Raw genomic sequence first — 6148 nt, 5'->3', positions numbered from 1 at the left:
AGGGAAGCAAGGCAAGGAAAATAGGTGTGGTCATGCTTCTCCAAGGCTTTTTGTGCCATGCTGAAAGTTTGGACTATGTGCTGCAGGTCAGAAATGTGAAACCAAGAAGAGTTTTGGCTGGGTACTGACACAGCAGGAAGGATTACACCGATGTTAGAGTAGGAGTGCTTCTCCTGGGGACCAGAGGCACAGATATGACCTGGTGAGACACAGTTGCTTGACACAAATGTATCCCATTTAGGTATCTTAGGTGCATTTGATGCTATTGTTATTTCAACAGGGCACAGTCACTGTTTACTTTAGTTGAATTAGAAAGAAAGCTTTTTGTGTTCTGTTCTGCACTGCTTTCCCAATGACCTGGACATAGCACATACTTAAGCAGCAATTGAACTGAGTCAGCTGAATCATTCAGGAGTCTCAATGCAATTCCAGCCCAAGTTACCTATAGCGGCTATGTTGTTAGAAATATAGGTTAGAGGTAGATTTATATATTATTCTCTAAAACCTTTATAAAGTCATGTTAATTTCATACTTTGGGGTAAAAAGGAGGCAGAAAGGGATAGTTCCTGTCCTGCTGCTTTTTCGGGGACAATTATGTGCAAAGCTGTAGAGAAGACAATTTATAACAGCATATATATTTATGCTGTTAATTTAACACAAATGATTTCATACACATGAATCAACAGTTCTGATATAGTGGTACATTTTCCCAGCCAAGCCCAGGAAATCATTGTATCAATGATTAGGCAGGTATGCAGTTATCTATAATACCAACCAGATTGTGATGAATGAGGAAATACTAATAAGGTAATAAAAGCAATGTAAGTACCTTCCTTTGAGTTTTAACTATGTAGCCAAGACCTACGCTAAGTGTTTTGTATCCATGATCACAGTCAATCTTTACAGCAACTCTGACATGTTGATATGATTATACCCACTTTATAAAAGAGAAATAGGAGGTTCAGAGTCCTTAAGTGTTTTGTCCAAGGTCAGAGTGAGCAGAGGAACCAGGATTGGAAATGAGATCTTTCTGGCTCCCAAGCTTTTGCTTCCATCTGTTCACTCTACATTAAGGTATGGGAACACAGAAAGTGTGATTAATTCTATCTGGATGAGTCAAGAAAAGCTTCACAGAGAAGGTGGCATTTAAACTAGATTTTGACAGAGGAGTTGGATACTGCCAGGATGAAAATGAAGAAAGTATCATATAAGACAGAAGAAAGAACAAGGGAAAAGTTATGGAAGAGTTCAAGGTTGATGAAACGTGTGGTATGGCAGGAGCGTGGCACATGAATGGGATCTGTGGGTAAAGAGGCCTGACCTGGATGGGGCTGAAAATAGAAGATGAAGGGCATTTGCTGCCATGCTAAGGCATGAATTATGAACCATGGAGGGATTTTGGAACATAAGAGTTAGTGACCTGATAAAATCTGAGTTTTATCAAGGTTATGCTGGAGGCATGTGGAAGATGAAGTGCAGGGAAGCAAGCCTGGAGGCAGGGAGATCTTTTTGAAAGCTGTTATGAAATACAGGAAAAAGAAGTTAAAGATCTATTTCTTAATAAGTCAAAAAAGTAAAAAAAAAAAAAAAAAAAAAAATATATATATATATATATATATATATATATATATATATATATATATACAGGATCAGAATATTTTAAGTTTCTTTGTAAGAAGAAACTTTTGATTCCCCTGAAATTTCTAACAATTCAAGCACTCAGCTATAAGTTGAAATGGTTTCAATGCCTGGGTTACAGAAGAATTAATCCCAGGCTCCATGTTCTGAATACTAGAGAGGAAGTCCTCCAATTTCTCCTGAATTCAACACAAAAAAGAACAAAAAATATTGTTCCAGATTAGTCATGCCCAGAGTATTAGTCAACATTCACTTATTATTTTAGAGATTAATTACTCAGTTTCTACACTGTGCTAGGTATTCCTTTATTGAAGGAATTTATTGAGCACCTGCTAGATATCAAGCACTGTGGTAGGCATTAGAGAAAGAGTGGCGAACAACATAGATATGGAGTCTGCTTCCAGAGGGTTTATTATCTAACAGATTTGGGGTGTGGTAGGAAAATGCCCAAACTTTGAGAAAAAAAGCATACCAAAGTTTAAAAAGACACAGAGCCAAATTCTTTGCAGAGCTGATCTAATTCTGCATGCATACATTATTTGTTCCCTACTCTTTTGTATCCAAACCACTGCCCTCTTCTTCTGGTTTACTATTTCTTTCAGGTTTTCTTCAGATGTGGCAAGTTTTGGGCCCATTACTTTGCTATGTAGCTCGTACCTTGATCCAGGTTACTCAGGCTGTCTACTAACTATCATGAGCTGACTGACCTGGTCAAAGGATCCTCTTATAAACAGAAAACTCCCTTCTCCTCCCTCAAGGTAGACTCCTGGTTCTTGGCACTAGACACTTAATCTTGATGGTCTTCAGACTCATGTTGTTTTCCTTAAATAACACTGGAGCTCAGGATCCTAAACTTTGAAAGTTAAAATATGCCTGCTAATCACAATATCTTTTTACACCCATTTTGGTGAAAATTTAAATAAATTCCATTCTTCCAAAATGTTACAATCCTAAAATGTGTTTAGAAAGAACAGCTAATAAAGCCCATTTCTGTGATAGAAGGAAGTCAAAACAAATCTCATGTTTAATCCATGTCTTTGAAGTTCTTTTACAAAACACAGACACATTTCTTTGTTAGTGATCAGGCTAGAAGGGGTGTGAAAACAAAATGTAGCCTAGAACTGAGGTAAGAAGTTTGGGTAAAATCCAGACATTCATTAGTAAGTATCAATGAAATATTGCACAGAACTGGTCATAAGGGACTTCTTCATTTCTGGAGAGGTCAGTGATGGAAATGGATAGTGGGCAGAGTCTGAGAAAATGGTTAAGCCGATTATCTGTCACAGGAAAGTACAGATTCCCTCAGCCAAGACCTCTTTTAATTGGCACCTGGTCTGTTTGGGATTGGATCAGCCTCTCATCAAGTAAAGGCAGACCATCATAGATGGGCCATCTGCTCCATTTCCTGCACAATGGCACTTGTTCAGTTCTTACCTTTAGAACCTGCTCCTCTTGATGAGATAAACAATATGTTTGAAGCACCAGAGATGCTGTGCAGCTTAGCAGAGAAATGATGTTTTATGAAGTGTCATCCTGTGCAGCCATCTGCAGAGAATCACATTTGACCATCCTTGGGGACGATCCATTAATCCTGAGTTCTGATTCCATCCACTGAAAACTGTCAATTTTTTCTTGTTTTAAAAATAGCATACTTCACTGCCCCTTTTCTTAGATGGAAAAAGGTTTTTCTATTATACAGTGACTCATGGATAAAAGTCAGAGTTACTAGAGATGAATTATTTAATGAGAATATGATATAAAAAATGATAATGCCTCAAGAGTTAGTTATAAATCTCTTTTCTGCCTCCTGTGAATTATTCGGAAATATGAACTACTCCACCTCAAGATTAGCTAGGAATTGAGGCAGTATAAATAAATGTTATAAAAAGACTTGTACTTACATTGGTCATTAACACATAATTTAAAACATGTAAAAAGCTTAATTTCTACAAATGATGTAGTGAAATATATATAGTATTTAACACCGACAGTAAATGCATTTTGTCATTTTAATCCACTTCTGTATGTATATATTCTTAAAACAGATATTTTGTCACATAACCATAATACTATTATTACACCTAAAAAAGACCCCAATAATTCCCTAATGGCTTAGAATGCCTAATCCATGTTAAAATGTCTTCAGTGGTATAAAAAATATGTTTTTAGTTATTTTTTCTCAAAAAAAGATTTACTCATTGCATATGGTTGTTATGGCTCTTAAGCATCTCCTTAACTATTAGTCTAGAATAGTCTCTCTTACCCTTTTTTCTCACATGCCATTGACTTGTTGAAAAAATTGGACCAGTTGTCTTTTACGACTGGATTTACTTACAGTGGCACAATTTTACTTGCTCCTGCATGATCCACATTATGGCAGAATGAACTTAGATATAAAGGCATGACTGGATCACATTAAATTTTTTCCCTAAACCTCATAAATGGTACTGTGTACCTCAAATTCACAGCTAGAAACATATAAAATGTCCAGTATTCTAATGTTTGGTAATGCTGAATGCTTCTTGGTCACTTCAACTTTTCTCTTAATAGTTTTACTGTGCATTCATGACAATTGTTTGAAAATGTTTTTTCAAACTTGCAAAATGGCGAGTTTCTAATTCTAACATTCCTCATGTGTTTGTTATCTATAAGTATTCTATATAGAAAAATTGCCACTCATCTACTTGGTCAAGAGGGTATGAGCTATGGTGGACTTGGTTTCAATCTTTTCCCAAAGAACTTCCTCCTTCCTTTTTGTGGGGAATGGGAATTAGAGATCACAATCTGGGTTCTAGGGTTGCTCATTGCACCTCACTTTCCACTGCTTCCAGGTCTTTTTTAAAACTAAAGAGATGAACTAATTTTACATTAATATTTCTAATTCAATTTTGAGACTTTTGTCTCTCAAACTGAAAATCCTTATTCTCACCAACATTAAAACAATTACTTACTCAACTTATCCAAGTACCTATAATGGTTTAAAAATACAAAAACTAATAGTAGTACTAAAATTAAGCCTACAGAATACAGTTTAAAAATCTCCATTTTCCTAGTTAAGAATAAGAAGTTAGCATTAGTTTCTCACACACACACACAGATGCATCTTAATTTCCTTTTCTGTGTTCTCTTCATATCTCTTGTCAATTTTTGTATTAAGAACTTGACCATTTTCTTCTCAATTATGAGTGCTTGAAATAATAAGGATATCAAAACTCTAAGTTGCAAACATTTTTCTAAGTTTGTCATTAATCTTTTTTTTTTTTTGAAGTGAACATAACCTCAAGATTTTATTGTCTTCATAGTAAAACAAGAGGTGAAACTTAGAATTGGATCACTTGGCCCTCTATTTTCTTATCTCCTCCCAGTTCAAAATGCTTACATCTCTCTTAGATCTGCAGCTGGGCTCAACACATTCAAGCCTGAGCACAATATTCTTTATAGTTTTAGCCTTTTTCTGGAAAGCTGGCTTAGTCTGCCTACCATAATAATTCAGCTTCCTGTCAAATCCTCCTTCCCTGGGCATATAGAAAATCCTTACCTTTTTGTGTACGGTGCCACTTTGTGGGGTTGGTGCTTGCCATATGTCTTACAGAAAGTCCAGCAAGTTTTAGGAACATTTACCATGTTGGTTGGGACACTATCATCATGGAAAGAAAGCTCATCTACTTTTTCACTCTGTATATAGTGTTTCATTATGCAAATTTTTTAGTTTTTAATTTTGATGTAGTTAAATTTGTCAAGTCGTTCCTCTGTTGCTTCTAGATTTTGAATCAGAGGAAAATTATATCTGCCCTTGCCTTATAAAGGAATGCATTCGTGTTTTTTCCTCCTATGTAGTTTCTTATTCTGATACACTTAATATTCATACAGGTGTACAGTGTGAAGAACAGACTCAGTTTTATCTTTTTCCATATGGCTCCTCAGTCGGCACAGCACTGTTTTATTAAAATCTATTTTAGACCTTTACTTCTGGATGGAATGGACTGGCTTGTGTCTCGATAAGAAAAAAAAAAGTAGAATAAAAATGATAATAATATATGGAGACGCAAGAGGAAGGAGATATGGGGATATAGGTATATGTACAGCTGATTCACTTTGTTATACAGCAGAAACTAACCATTGTAAAGCAATTACACTCCAATAAAGATGTTTAAAAAAATAATATACAAAATGAATTGTTTACTGGTATTGCTCAGCTTTCATGTCCTTCAGGACTTGAGGGCCCCAGTTACTGGAGAGCAGGGAAATGCATTGAAATGAACCAAATATTTGCTGTTGTCCTTATCTTCAAGGAGTTTGATGTATAAGTGCCCAAGGCTGAGAGGCTGAGAAGCCAAGCATAAAGCAGACTAAGAGACTGAGATGATCTTGAGTTCACAATTTAATGAATTTTGACAAATGTATCCTGTCTTGTAACTAACACTCAAACAAGATATAGAATATTTCATCACTCTAGAAAATTCCTTTGTGCTTCTTTCCAGCCAGTACTCTGCAGAAGCAACTACTGTTA

General features: G+C 35.8%; 1 pseudogene; it reads right to left on the bottom strand.

Annotated features, from left to right (window-relative positions):
• Positions 1–4958: 4958 nt before the first annotated feature.
• On the bottom strand, positions 4959–5262 carry LOC114884577 (annotated as a pseudogene).
• Positions 5263–6148: the final 886 nt, after the last annotated feature.

Source organism: Monodon monoceros, unplaced genomic scaffold (genome assembly GCF_005190385.1).
Source record: "Monodon monoceros isolate NGI ecotype Baffin Bay Population unplaced genomic scaffold, NGI_Narwhal_1 Super_Scaffold_5, whole genome shotgun sequence".
Taxonomy (NCBI): Eukaryota; Metazoa; Chordata; class Mammalia; order Artiodactyla; family Monodontidae; genus Monodon; species Monodon monoceros.
Note: the sequence above shows the minus strand (reverse complement) of the source record. Positions and strands in the feature narration are given on the sequence as shown.